Below are 15,644 nucleotides of genomic sequence, written 5' to 3'. Positions count from 1 at the left end.
CTGAGGTCAGGAGTTCCAGACCAGCCTGACCAATATGATGAAACCCCATCTCTACTAAAAATACAAAAATTAGCCGGGCGTGGTGGCATGCGCCTGTAATCCCGTCTACTGGGGAGGCTGAGACAGGAGAATCACTTGAACCCAGGAGGCGGAGGTTGTGGTGAGCCCAGATCAAGCCATTGCGCTCCAGCCTGGGCAACAAGAGTGAAATTCCGTCTCAAAAAAAAAGTTAAAAAAATAATAATAATAACCTTAGTTTGTGCCTTGGTGTTCCAAAAAAGCCTTTTACATTGTATAACAAAGTAGCCAAAAATTCTATTTGTTCACTCCTTTCTCCTTTCCTACCGGACATTTCCTTGAGAGATTAAGAAAGTATCAGTCACTGGCTTTTCTTCCTCAGGTTTTTGTTTTTTGGTTTGGGGTTTTTTTTTTTTGTTTTGATTTTGTTTTTTTGGGACAGGTTCTCACTCTGCCTCCCAGGCTGGAGTGCAGTGGCGCGAACACGGCTTACTGCAGCTTTGGCCTCCTGGGCTCAAGCAATTCTCCCGTCTCAGCCTACCAAGTGGCTGGAACTACACCACACCCGGCTAATTTTTGTATTTTTTGTAGAGGCAGGGTATCACCACGTTACCCAGGCAGGTCTTGAATTTCTGGAATCAAGCAATCTGCCTGCCTGCACCTCCCAAAATGCTGGAATTACAGACATGAGCCTCCGTGCCTGGCTTCTTTTCGTGCCTGGAGTACCAATTCCGTGTGCTTGCACTGTGAAGTCCTTTCCAAGCTCTGCAATTCTAGTTCAGTATTAAAGAACAAGGGCTCTGGTGGCAGTACACTTGAGTTGGAATTCCATCTCTGCCACTTACGATCTGTGTGACTGTGGGCAAATTAACCTCTCTGAGCTTAGTTTCTTTGTTGGTAAAACAGGGATAATAATATCAAATTCACTGGATAATTGGGGAAATTACTAGCGATGATGACGATAAGAAGCTTGGCATATACAGGATGTTAGTGGGACAGTTGCTGAAATCACAATTAGACTTGTAGGCTAGATTAGTACCATGCATCAATGTTCATTTCCTTTTTTGGGGGTGGGAGGACAGAGTCTCACTCTGTCACCCAGGCTGGAGTGCAGTCGCACAATCTCGGCTCACTGCAACCTCCGCCTCCCAGGTTCAAGTGATTCTCCCGCCTCAGCCTCCCAAGTAGCTGGGATTACAGGAACCCACCATTAGGCCCGGCTAATCTTTGTATTTTTAGTAGAGATGGGTTTTCACCATGTTGGCCAGGCTGGTCTTGAACTCCTGACCTCAAGTGATTTGCCCACCTCGGCCTCCCAAAGTGCTGGGATTACAGGCATGAGCCACTGTGCCCGGCCGCATCAACGTTAACTTTCTGATTTTGATAATGTTACACGCTCTAAATATGAAATAATAGTTTTGTATTGGTGTATTGATTTGGGTAATGGTAATGGTAATTTTGGTAATGGTTATATAAAAGAATATCCTTGTTTTTTAGGAAACAAAAGGGCATCATCTTTGCAACTGAATTCTCAAACAGTTCACACACACACACACACACAAATAAAAATGTAGAGAGAGAGAGAGAGAAATGGTATTCCAGGCATGAAAAGAACCTGAGAAAGAAAAGCAAATGTGGTAAAATGTTAACATTTGGAAAATCAGTGAAGGAGTTCTTTTAACTTTTTTTCAACTTTTTGTTTCTAAGCCTGAAATTATTGCAAATGAAGTTTAAAAACAAAACAAAACAAAAATCCTTACCACAAGGCAGATTCTACTTTTTCTACCTTCTTTCCTACTCTGTACACTCAAGGTTATCATATGCAATAGGTATTTTTCACTAAATTGAGGTCGAAAGGGTTTAGAGCAGGAGTTGGCAAACTAAGGGCAGAGGATCAAATCTGGCCTGTTGCCTGTTGTTTTCTTTTTTAAAATTATTTTTATTAAGAATCTGCACAATTTGCTGCCAGTTTTTCTATGGCCTGCCAGCTAAAAATAGTTTTTACATTTTTAAATGAATGAAAAAAAAATCAAAAGAATAATATTTTATGACATTTGAAAATGATGTAAGTTTCCTGTGTCATTGTCCATAAATAAAGTTTTGTGGGGTTGGTTTTTGTTTTTATGTTTTTCGTTTTTTTGAGACACAGTCTTGCTCTGTCACCCAGGCTGGAGTGCAGTGGTGCGATCATAGCTCACAGCAGCCTCGAACTCCTGGGTTCAAGCAGTCCTCCCATGTCGGCCTCTTGAGTAGCTGAGTAGCTGGGACTACAGGCGAGTGTCACCATGCCTGAATAATGTTTTTTTTTTCCTAAATATGAGATCTTGCCTTGTTGCCAGAGTTGGTCTTGAACTCCTGGCCTCAAGCAGTCTGCCCACTTTGGCTCCCAAAGTGCCAAGATTACACATAAATTGTTTTCTTAGAACACAGCCACCTGCAATCCTCTGCATATTGCATATGGCTGCTTTCACGCTACATCGGCAGAATGGAGTCATTGCAACACAGACCTTAGGACCTACAAAACTGAATATATTTATGTTCTAGCCCTTTACAGTATAAGCTTGCCAAAGGAATATAGATTGTAGTTTGTTTCTGAGATTTTTAGTACTTGACTATGTATTGTAGTTGAAATAGCAATAGTAGTAATAGCCGTCGTCGTGCTGAATGCTTTACCAGTATGTGTCACTATTGCTCCCAATCCGAGCTACATGCTATTATCCGCATTTCACAGATGAGAAAACTGAGACCCAGAGGAGTTAAATGACTTGCCAGTAGCCACAGAGTTGGGAAGTAGTCGAGTCTCTAAAGTTACATTGCCTGATGTTAGGGTCTGAGTTATTTTCACCAGGCTATGCTTTTGCCCGTAGTGTACTGTTTAGTTCCCGTTTAAATGCACAGAGTGTGCTGGATGCAAAGTCCCTGCATACTAGAGAATATGAAGGGACCATGAGAAGGCTGTCACCCTGCAGGAACTCATCTGTAAATGTGGTACATGCTCTAATATAGACCAGTACTTCTCAAAGTCTGATCCTCAGACCAGTGCTGTGCAATAAGTACAGAAATTCAGCCTAGGCACTTAGAAACTTGGAGCAGTTTAAGAAAGTAAGTCTATCTGTTGAATCTAATAATGAAGAAAATTATTATACATCTATTTTTATTTCATTGTTCTAGTTTTTTTTTTTTTTAGACAGAGTTTCGCTTTTGTTGCCCAAGCTGGAGTGCAATGGCGCGGTCTCGGCTCACCACAACCTCCGCCTCTTAGGTTCAAGCGATTCTCCTGCCTCAGCCTAACGAGTAACTGGGATTACAGGCGTGCGCCACCACGCCTGGCTAATTTTATATTTTTAGTAGAGATAGGGTTTCTCCATGTTGGTCAGGCTGGTCTCAAACTCCCGACCTCAGGTGATCTGCCTGCCTCGGCCTCCCAAAGTGCTGGGATTAGAGGCGTGAGCCACCGCGCCTGGCCTCTAGTAGTTTCTGTTTGCTTGTTTGTTTTTGAGACAGAGTTTCACTTTGTTGCCCAGACTGGAGCACAGTGACATGATCTTGGCTCACTGCAACCTCCACCTCCTGGGTTCACGCAATTAAACCTCAGCCTCCTGAGTAGCTGGGACTACAGGTGCACACCACCATGCCAGGCTGATTTGTTCGTATTTTAATAGAGATGGGGTTTCACCATGTTGCCCAGGCTGGTCTTGAGCTCCTGAGCTCAGGCAGTCCGCCCCCCTCAGCCTTCCAAAATGCTAGGACTACAGGCATGAACCACCTCACCCGGCCTATTTTTCTAATAATTTATTTTTATTGAATATTTTGGAAAGGATCAATCCTTGATAGACAGGAAAGAGCACTAATAATTTAGAAAACAAAACAACAACAACAAAAAAAATAAGGCCGGGCGCGGTGGCTCACGCCTGTGATCCCAGCACTTTGGGAGGCTGAGGCAGGTGGATCGCGAGGTCAGGAGATTGAGAGCATCTTGACTAACATGGTGAAACCCGTCTCTACTAAAAATACAAAAAATTAGCCGGGCGTGGTGGTGGGCACCTGTAGTCCCAGCTACTTGGGAGGCTGAGGCAGGAGAATGGTGTGAACCCAGGAGGCGGAGGTTGCAGTGAGCTGAGATGGCGCCACTGCACTCCAGCCTGGGCGACAGAGTGTGACTCCATCTCAAAAAAAAAAAACCAAAAAAAAACCAGAACTGATCTTTTACCAAAGATAGTTTGAGAAGCACAGAGGCCTCGTCAGTAGCATAAGAACAATGAGAGGGAGAAAAACGTGTGGCCCCAAAACATAGGAAAACTTTGTTTTTCTGTCCTAACAGGGCTCTACACACAAGTTAAGAATCAAACTCAATTTCTTTGATCTATTTTCCCTTATGGAGTTTTCCTACTCAGCAAATTTTCATTTCCAGTGTCAACTCTGACCTGCATTTCAGTAAAAAATGTTATCTAACCTCCCTCCCTCCCTCCCTTTCTCTTTCTCTTTTCTTTTCCTTTCTTTTCTTTCTTTCTCTTTCTTTTTCTCTCTTTCTCTTTCTTTCTTCCTTTTTTCTCTTTCTCTCTCTCTTCTCCCTGTCTTTCTTTCTTTTTTCTTTCTTTCTCTCTCTCTGTTTCCTCTTTCTCTCTCTCCCCACCCCCTCTTTCTTTTTTTCTTTCTTGTATCACTCTGTTGCCCAGGCTGGAGTGCAGTGGCATGATCATGGCTCACTGCAGCCTTGACCTCCTGGGATCAGGTGATTCTCCCACCTCAGCCTCCTGAGTAGTTGAGACTACAGGCACAGGCCACCATGCCTGACAAATTTTTCTTTTTTTTTTTTTGTAGAGATGGGGTTGCCCCATATCATCCAGGCTGGTCTTAAACTCCTGGGCTAAAGCAATCTGCCCACTTCAGCCTCTCAAAGTGTTGAGATTACAGGTGACAGCCATGGCACCTGGCCTAATTTTATATTTCTAATATTTTTTAAATGCCATTAAAGTGATTATAATTTGGAGTAGGTTTTAAAAGAGTATTAAATTACACATATTAAAGGCAAGAAAAATAAACAAGATCTCCATTAGAAAGACATGACAAATAAATGTGATACGCTGTCCTAGACTGGATCTTAAACCAGGAAAAAAAAAAATCGGTAAGAGCATTATTGGGAAAATTAACAAACGTTGAATATAGACTATGGATGAGAAAATAATATTGTGTCAATATTAAGTTTTCTATTTTTGATAAGTGATATTGTGGCCATGTTCTTTGGAAATACACCCAGAATTATGTAGGAGTAAAGGAGCATTATGTTGCCAGGTGTGGTGTTGCACGCCTGTACTCCCAGCTACTCAGGAGGCTGAGGCAGGAGGATTGCTTGAGTCCAGGAGTTCTGGGCTGTAGCATGCTATGCTGATCGGGTGTCTACACTAAGTTTGGCATAAATATGGTGACCTCCTGGGAACAGGGGACCACTAGGTTGCCTAAAGAGGAGTGAATTGGCCCAGGTTGGAAACCAAGAAGGTCAAAACTCCCGTGGTGATCAGTAGTGGGACTGAGCCTGTGAATAGCTGCTGTGCTTTAGCCTGGGCAACATAGCAAGACCCCATCTTGAAAAAAGGAGCATAATGTCTACCTCTTATTCTCATATAACCATAATAATATGTTTATACTTTCATACTTATGATTATATATTACACATAATACACATGTACATTACATGAAAATGGTGGGAGACCAAGTGATAGAGCAAATAAAGCAAAATGTTAACAATTGATGAAGTAGGTAAACGGCATACAATAATTCTTATGTCAAAATTAGAAGTTATTTTAAACACTGAAAATAACAAGGTCTCTGGCCTACAAATGTGAGCAATTCTGCTGTGCAGCAATTCCTTAGCCTCCTCACATGTCTTTGAGTTTTCTGATGCAAAAAGTCCTGAAACCTAACTTGTCCTGGGGTTAAGTCGTGCAACCAATTTGATGGGTGTGGTTATGAAACAATAAAAAAATAAAATTATGAAATCATCAGCCAACAGTTTCCCCACAGTTCCCAATAAAAGTTGATAGTTGTGATCAGGTACAGGACTATGCCTTATGGTAGTCACGGGTTTTGAGATGGCTTTGTCCCCATGGTTACCCTCTAGGAGTCTGAGATATCTGAAAACATAAAATGCCTCAAGTGAGGCCTGCCTTAAGAAAAAAAATGATGTTGCTTCAAACATTCTTTTCTCCTGTCTTCTTTCTGTCACCTTCCTATCTGTCATGGACATCTGCTCCCCAGAGTCTCTCAGATGCATCTTTGCAGGGTTTGTTTTTTCTTTCTTTCTTTTTCGAGATGGAGTCTCATTCTGTTGCCCAGACTGAGTGCAGCGGTGTGATCTCAGCTCACTGCAACCTCTACCTCCCAGGTTCAAGCGATTCCCGTGCCTCAGCCTCCTGAGTAGCTAGGATTACAGGTGCACACCACTACGCCTGGCTAATTTTTGTATTTTTAGTAGAGACGGGGTTTTACCAAGTTGACCAGGCTGGTCTCGAACTCCTGACCTCAGGTGATCCACCCATTTCAGCCTCCCAAAGTGCTGGGATTATAGGCATGAGCCACTGCACCCAGCCTATTTCTTTATTCTGTTTCTCTTTTCCCCCTGTCTCATATCTAGTCTACCACCAAAGCCTGTCATTTCTTTTTCACCTGGACCCCCGGAGCTAGCCCACCTCTTTGTTTTTGTAGCCATGCCTGCATTTGTGGCTCCCTCCTTCTCTGAATGATCATAGTAGTTTTCTAGCTAGATTGAAGGTTAAAACTAGATGTGGCCAGAAAAGCTATTTGATTTGACACTGTCCATGTTGATCCACCAGTGTTTTTGATTGTATTTAATTACTGTAGTTGTCAACATTTAATTGGGGAATTGACATAATCTGGATTTCCAGTTTCTCTTAGAAGATCAGAAGGTCTGGCCACACCAGGCCCAAGATCCCATGAGGTAACAGTACTCCAGAGATACGCGTTGGGACGTTCCTTAGGCAGAATATATCTCTCCAGTTGGCGGCCCTCTCCATCTGATTCACTTTATTTTATTTTATTTTTTTGGGGACAGGGTCTCACTCTGTTGCTCAGGCTGAAGGGCAATGATAGCTCACTGCAGCCTTGAACTCCTGGGCACAAGATATACTCCTGAGTAGCTAGGACTACAGATATGCACTTTTAAAATTTTTTTAATTTTTGTTTTATTTTTAGAGATAGGGTCTTGCTATGTTGCCCAGGCTGGTCTTGAGCTCTTGGCCTCAAGCAATCCTCTCACCTTAGCCTCCCAAAACACTGAGATTACAGGTCTCACACCTAGCTTTGGTTTGCCTTTTGTTTTGACATGAACTGCAGTAGGCCCCAAGGCAGAATAAATTGAAATTTGCAACTTCTGGGTCAGAGAGTCTCAGTGGTAATTTGGTCGAACCTCCATGATTGCTGTATACGACATACTATATGATGCCCAGATTCTCTAGTCACCTTTCTGCTGAACTCTTAGCTGCCCCTCTACCATAGCTACTGCTGCAGCACATCTGCCACCCAAAGTCAACCATCTGGAGTCTCTGGCTCCTCCAGACACTTCTGGACTCACTGGAATGAGGCACCATGCTTCCCAAGTGGCTGCCAAAGAGGCTAGCTAGGTGGTGCTACCCCCAAGGGCAGGTAAGTTAACTCCCACATGGAGAAGCCCAGTGCAATGGAAGACCAGAGGCGAGCCAGTAAATAAATTTCCTCTCCCTTCCTCCCTCTGCTGAAGTATTTCAAGGTGTGGTTTCTCTGACCACAGACATTCCACATGGTATAGTGGGTGCACCTGCCAAGAAACTGTCTCCATGCCTTTAAGGCTGGCATAAAGCACTAGTCTGCACAGTAACTCACTATCTGGTACTACTTTTCCTCCTTTGCTGCCTCATTTCCCTTTCTTTTCATTCTCACTGTCGTGCACTGTACCTCCCAAATACAAGATTAGCATTTAGTTCTTGCCACAGGCTCTGTTTCCTAGAGAGTTCAAGATGAGATAATCATTTGCTCAACATGATGAACTATTTGAGCTTTCTCCAACCTATGCACTTCTTGAGCTTTCTCCAGCCTATGCACTTCTTGAGCTTTCTCCAGCCTATGCTCTTCTTGAGCTTTCTCCAGCCTAGGGTTTTGGGGAAGTCTGTTAGATTTTGTTTTTAGGATTATGGGTTTACAGGTCATCCCCAATTCAAACCCCAGATCTAATGCCTTTTTTAAAATGAAGTAATCACTGATTGCACTAGCTAAAGGAGTTCTTTCCTTCCAGAAATTCTCATAGTGTTCTACATACATGTAACTTTGACATTTATTTATTTTTTTGAGATTGAGTCTTGCTCTGTCGCCCTTGCTGGAGTGCAATGATGTGATCTCAGTTCACTGCAACCTCCGCCTCCTGGGTTCAAACAATTCTCCTGCCTCAGCTTCTCATGTAGCTGGGATTACAGGCACCCGCCACCACGCCCAGCTAATTTTTATTTTAGTAGAGATGGGGTTTCACCATGTTGGCCAGGCTGGTCTTGAACTCCTGACCTCAGGTGATCCACCTACCTCGGCCACCCAATATGCTGGGATTACAGGCGTGAGTCACTGTGCTCAGCCTAACTTTTGATATTTATTTTTTTTCTCTATCTGTGTTATGGGTCTTTATGTTCTGTGCTTCAATTCAGGCCCTCACATTTCTTGTGGGAATCACTTCAGGAGTCTCCCATACTGCTTTATGGCTTCCAGGCCCAACACTTTCTTTCCCATAAGCCTTTGCATATGTTGTGCCCTCTGCCAACAATCTTCTTCCTTTTCCATTTTTATCTCCAGTCAACTTCTATTCTATCTTTTCATACCCTTTAAAGGAATTCAAGCATGGCCTCTTGGAGAAGACATTCCAGACTCACCTTCAGACTAGATTACCCATCCCTCTTTGGGGCCCCCACAAGTACTTTGTCCACATCTCTATTCCAACTCTATCAGTAGGGTAATTAAAGGTTTACTTACCTGTCATTTCCTAATTTTGAGTTCTCTGAGGCAAAAGTTGATACTATTTCTTTAATATAGCATCTGGAATATAACTTATTATAGGTTTATGTAACAAATGAAACAATAAATAAATATTGTATTTCCTCTACTACACAGTCAAGGAAGAATGTCTGTTTCATCTTTGCATTTCAGCACCAAGTGCAGCACCTGGTATAAGGTAGATGCTGAACAGTGTATTGAAAGAATGAATAAATTCATGATATAAAAGAGAGTTTGTCACTTAAGTCACCTGGGGGAATACTGCCTTCTTTGGTGAGGAGACACCCTTAGACAAAGCTCTAATGAGGCTAAGCAGCCACTCAAGCAGAAGGCAGCACGCTAGATATCTGGTTTCATTTCCTTTTACAAATTCTGTTGAATTGACTAGGCATGGTGGCTTACACCTGTAATCCCAACACTTTGGGAGACTGAGGTGGGTGGATCACCTTAAGTCAGGAGTTCGAGACCAGCCTGGCCAATATGGTGAAACTCCATCTTTACAAAAAATACAAAAATTAGTCAGGCGTAGTGGTGTGCACCTGTAATCCCAGCTACTCAGGAGGCTGAGGCACGAGAATCGCTTGAACCTGGCAGGTGGAAGTTGCAGTGAGCTGAGATCGCACTACTGCACCCCAGCCTGGGCAACAGAGTGAGACTCCATTACAAATAAAATTCTATGGAATTATAATGGAAAGCAACTGTTCCCTCCACCTCCACCTGTCCACCGACAGCCTTGCTCCTCAAAGGCAATTCCACCTGACTTCTGCCGGTCCACACTCCCTTTCTTTATGCTTTATGCTCTCTCCACAGTGGCCCTCTCTCAGTCTCTTGTAATCTTTATGTCTCCTTCCCCCCATCTTCTGTGGGAGCAATGCATTGGCTTGTGATATTTGGAGGTAGCCTGGGACCCAACCAGCTCCCTGAGATTCCCCAAACTCCATTGTCAAAGTTGAGTGGTCTGGATGTAGCACAGAGCTGATGGACCTGAGGGGCCTTGGCTAAAGGGGATGGGGAATGACTTATCAATGGTGACCATCCAGGACCCGACGATGTTTCAGCAGAGGCCAGAGTGCACATACGACAGTCTCTCCCCATCAATCCCACCAGGTTGACTCAAACTGACTTCAAGGACAAGAGAAGGAGCAATATAAGAAGAAAGGACAGTTATCCTTCTTGAACTTTTGGCCAACGCATCTATTAGCTAGTGTTATGTAACAAACTACCTCCCAGACTTAGAGGCCAATAGCAATCTTTTTTTTTTTTTTTTTTTTTTTTTTAGACATGAGTTTCACTCTTGTTGCCCAGGCTGGAGTGCAATGGCACGATCTCGGCTCACCACAACCTCCGCCTCCTGAGTTCAAGCAATTCTCCTGCCTCAGCCTCCCGAGTAGCTGGGCATGTGCCACCATGCCCAGCTAATTTTGCATTTTTAGTAGAGATGGAGTTTCTCCATGTCAGTTAGGCTGGTCTCGAACTCCTGACCTCAGGTGATCTGCCCACCTCGGCCTCCCAAAGTGCTGGGATTACAGGCGTGAGACACCGCGCCCAGCCAGCAATTGTTCATTTAGTTCATGATTCTGTAGGTTAGCTGAGTGATTCTTCTGGTTTTCGCTCTACTGGACTTCCCATGTCTCTGCAGACAGCTGGTCAATCTCCTGGTGTGGAATGATCCAGGATGGCCTCACGCATACAATTGAGAAGTGGCAGAAACAATGGAAAGACAATTGGGTCACATGTCTCATCCTTCAGCAGGCTAGCCTACGTATAAGCATATCAAGGAAGGGCTCCCAGTACCATGAAAGAGGCAAGTCCCAGTGCACATTTGGGACCTTTTCTGCTGTCTCATTGACAAAAGTAAATCACATATCCAAACCCCATCCAAAGGGTGGAGAAACCAACTCTCCTTCTTGGTGGAGAAGCTCCTCTTGGTGGAGATTGCCAAGGGGCATGGAGATGGAGAAGGCAGGAATTTAAAACTTTTTTTTTTTTTGAGTCGGTATCTCACTCTGTTGCCTAGGCTGGAGTGCAGTGGCCTGGGCTCGGCTCACTGCAACCTCCACCTCTCGGGTTCAAGCGATTCTCCTGCCTCAGCCTCCCGAGTAGCTGGGACTACAGGCACATGTCACCATGCCAGGCTAATTTTTTGTATTTTCAATAGAGACGGGGTTTCACTGTGTTAGCCAGGATGGTCTCGATCTCCTGACCTTGTGATCCGCCCACCTCGGCCTCCCAAAGTGATGGGATTGGGATTACAGGTGTGGCCACCTCACCCGGCCTTTTTTTTTTTCTTTTTGAGACAGAGTCTCATCTGTCGCCCAGGCTGGAGTGCAGTGGCACAATCTCGGCTCACTGCAACCTCTGCCTCCTGGGTTCAAGCAATTCTCCTGCCTCAGCCTTCTAAGTAGCTGGGGTTACAGGTGCCTGCCCAGCTAATTTTTTGTAGAGAAGGGGTTTCACAATGTTGGCCAGGCTGGTCTCAAACTCCTGACCTCTCAGGTGATCTACCCACGTCGGCCTCCCAAATCTGAAACAACAGCCCTGGGCAAAGGCCCTTTCAAAGGAGTTGGTAAGGCAAAGGCAAGACAGAGGAAGAAGCTGTGACAGAGCTTAGCATCTTGTTCAATTGAGTAATTGTGTGAGATGATTCCAAATTGTATCTCTTTGCTATTGGGAATGATGGTCACTGGTGATTTCCAGGGTAAGATGTTCTAGGATCAGGTACACATTGTGCACCATCTCCCAGCACAGCTCTTTCCACAGGTGCCCTCCCCTTTCACATCTCTTTCCAAATGCCACCTCCTTAAACAATCTTCCCCAACCCCATCTCATTCAGCTTTTTAATTTTCTTCATATCACTACTGCAATCTTTTCTTTTTCCAAAAATTGTTTTTTAAAAAACAAAAACATGAAATATAAATATATAAAATAATATTTACAAAATATATGTATGGCATAAAAAGTAACGTTGCAATGAACATTCTCCCATTTACTCCCCAACCCCTCCCCTGCGTCTGACCCTCTGCCATTTCATGTTCTTCCTCCTATTGGAAAGAAACCACTATCCTAAGTTTCCATTTATCATCTGCTTTTCTTTTCTTTCTTGATTTTTCTTTTCTTTTTTTTTTTTTTTTTTTTTTTGAGACAGTCTTACTCTATCACCCAGGCTGGAGTGCAGTGTCACAATCTTGGCTCACTGCAACCTCTGTCTCCTGGGTTCAAGCTATTCTCCTACCTCAGCCTCCCCAGTAGCTGGGATTACAGGTGTGTGCCTCCACACCCAGCTAATTTTTTGTATTTTTAGTAGAGACGGGGGTTTCACCCGGCCTATCATCCTCTTTTCAATATAGTTTTACCCTGTGTGTTTGTATAAGGTAGGACTATATTATTTGTACTCCTAAATAATACACTGTGTACTTTTCCATATTTTAAAACTTTAGGGCCAGGCACGGTGGCTCACACCTATAATCCCAGAACTTTGGGAGGCCGAGGTGGGTGGATCACAAGGTCAGGAGTTCAAGACCAGCCTAGCCAAGATGGTGAAACCCCTTCTCTACTAAAAACTACAAAAATTAGCTGGGTGCAGTGGCAGGTGCCTGTAATCCCAGCTACTTGGGAGGCTGAGGCAGGAGAATCGCTTGAACCTGGGTGGCAGAGGTTGCAATGAGCCAAGATGGTGCCACTGCAGCCCAGCCTGGGCGACAGAGTGAGACTCTGTCTCAAAAAAAAAAAAAAAACAACAAAAAACTTTAGGCAAATGGAACCATTCTGTATGGTTCCCCCCGCCCCCACATTGAACTATTTGTAGCTCTAATTCTTTCATTTTCCCTGCTGTAATATATTCTTCTATATGCATTTACTCTCTTTTTTAAAAATCTACTCTTCTGTGTATGGACAGGTTATTTCTGCTTTCTGCCATTAAGAACAATGTTGCAGCACCTTACTGTAAACACTTGTTAATTACAAAAGAAAACAAATGAAGTAGGGAAAATAGACATCACCGTAATAAAGTGATCAAAATTAACACAGACAAGGGGTGGGCATTGTGCTATTTAGATTTTACCCTGAGCCAGATGGCACATTGCTTCTATGGCATTCTAGCCAAAGAGCTTACTCTGAATCTAGTCATGAGGAAACATCAGGAAAACCTCAAATGAGGAAGCTTTTATAAAGTTAACTGGCCTGTGTTCTTTAAAAAAAATAAATAAATAAAGGCCAGGCGCTGTGGCTCATGCCTATAATCCCAGCACTTTAGGAGGCTGAGGCGGGCGGATCATGAGGTCAGGAGTTCAAGTCCAGCCTGACCAAAATGATGAAACCTATCTCTACTAAAAATACAAAAATTAGCCTGGCGTGGTGGCACTGACCTGTAATCTCAGCTACTCAGGAGGCTGAGGCAGGAGAATCACTTGAACCCCAGAAGTGGAGGTTGCAGGGAGCTGAGATCGTGCCATTGCACTCCAGCCTCTGCGGCAGTGCGAGACTCCATCTCAAAAAAAAAACAACCAGAATTTGTTTTTTAGAGTAGTTTAAGATTCATAGTGAAACTGAGCGGAAAGTACAGAGTTCAAATATACTCCATGACCCTACAACATGCGCAAGCTCCCCCACTGTCAATGTCTTGTACTGGAATGGTACATTTGTTACAATCAATGAACCTACATCAACACATCGTTATCACCCAAAGTCCACAGTTTACATTAGGGCTCACTCTTAGTGTTGTACTTATTATGGATTTTAACAAATGTATGGCATGTATCCACCATTCTAGTACCAAATAGAATAGCTTCACTGCTCCAAGAATCCTCTGCCCTCCACCTGTTCATCCCTCCCTTTATCCTCAGCAACCACTGATCCTTTTACTGTCTCCATAGTTTTGCCTTTTCCAGAATGTCATTTGGCTATGTAGCCTTTTCAGATTGGCTTCTTTCAACCTAGTAACATGCATTTAAGACTTCTCCATGTCTTTTCACGGCTTGATAGCTGATTTCTTTTTGGCTTGGAATAAAATTCCATTGTGTATATATACCACAGTTTATGTATCCACTTACCCACTGAAGGACATCTTGGTTGCTTCCAAGTTATGGTAATTGTGAATAAAGTTGCTACAAACATCCATTTGCAGGTGTGTGCATAAGTTTTAACCCATTTGGGTAAATAACAAGAAGTGCAATTTCTGGATTGTATGAGTAGAGTATGCCTAGTTTTGTAAGAAACTGCCGAACTGTCTTCTAAAGTGTATGTACCATTTTGCATTGCCACCATCAACGAATGAGAGTTCCTGTTGCTCCACATCCTTGTCAGCATGTGATGTCAGTGTTTTGAATTTTGTAGTGGTATTTCATTGCTGTTTAGGCCTATATTTTTCAAAAATGCTAATGGCATGACCAGAAAAGCCGAGGAACCAGTTTAGATTAGATGATATGAAATAGACAGCGATCATGGATGGACTGCATCCTAAGAGAAAAAAGTGCTATGCAAGACACAATTGGAACAGCTGACAAAACTGGAAATGGAACATGATTAAAGTCTTCTATCAGTATTAAATTTCCTAAATTTGATTGGTAGTTTCATTCTAAGGACATACATACTGAAAGACTAAGGGGTTGGGCACGGTGGCTCACGCCTGTTTAATCCCAGCACTTTGGGAGGCCGAGGCAGGTAGATCACCGAAGGTCAGGAGTTCAGGAACAGCCTGGCCAACACAGCAAAACCTCATCTCTAGTAAAAAACAGAAAAATTAGCCAGGCGTGGTGGCACATGCCTGTGATCCTAGCTACTTGGGAGGCTGAGGCAGGAAGAATTGCTTGAACCCGGGAGGCAAAGGTTGCAGAGAGCCGAGATGGTGCAACCGCACTCCAGCCTGGATGACAGGGCGAGACTCCGTCTCAAAAAACAAACAAACAAACAAACAAACACCAAAATAAAACGACTAAGGGACAGTGGGCATGATATATGCAACCTATCTCAAATGGGTCAGAAAAAAATGTAAACATAGAAATGTGGTATAACATTAGCAACTTGTGAATCTTGATGAAGGGTATACAGGAACTTTTTGTACTATTTTTGCAACTTTCTTGTAAATTATTTCAAGATTAAAAAGTTTAAAGATTTTTTTTTTAAAGTGCTGCCACTAACATTCCATCCATATTTTTTGATGCACACGCGCAAGCTTCTCCAGCATATTCCACAGAATGGTGTCGCAGATTCACAAGGTGTGCACATCTTCAACCTGACTAGCTATACAGTTTACAAAGTGCCACTGACGTCCTTATTAATTTTATTTTTGCACTGTCTTTTTCTCTCACTAAAATTTAAGGTTGGGCAGTGCTATTAAAAGTGCAGCCCGTGAGCCCGCAGCATTAGCCTCACCAGGGTGCTGGTTAAATATACAAATCCTCAGACCTCCACCCCACACTTTCTGAATCAGAAACTCTGGGGGCACAGCCCGGGAATCTTCGTTTTCACAAACCTTCAAGCGACTATAAAGATTGTAGATTATATAGATCGTAGGGCCGCGTCGGCCTTGCAGGCGAGTCTCCAAGTGCATGAGCGGCGGAGCCCCATCACACGCATCAGCCTTCGTGAACCAGTGCGCAGCG

The sequence above is a fragment of the Macaca mulatta genome, chromosome 2, assembly GCF_049350105.2.
Source record: "Macaca mulatta isolate MMU2019108-1 chromosome 2, T2T-MMU8v2.0, whole genome shotgun sequence".
NCBI lineage: Eukaryota > Metazoa > Chordata > Mammalia > Primates > Cercopithecidae > Macaca > Macaca mulatta.
The sequence above is the reverse complement of the archived record's forward strand: the minus strand, read 5'-3'. Positions refer to the sequence as shown.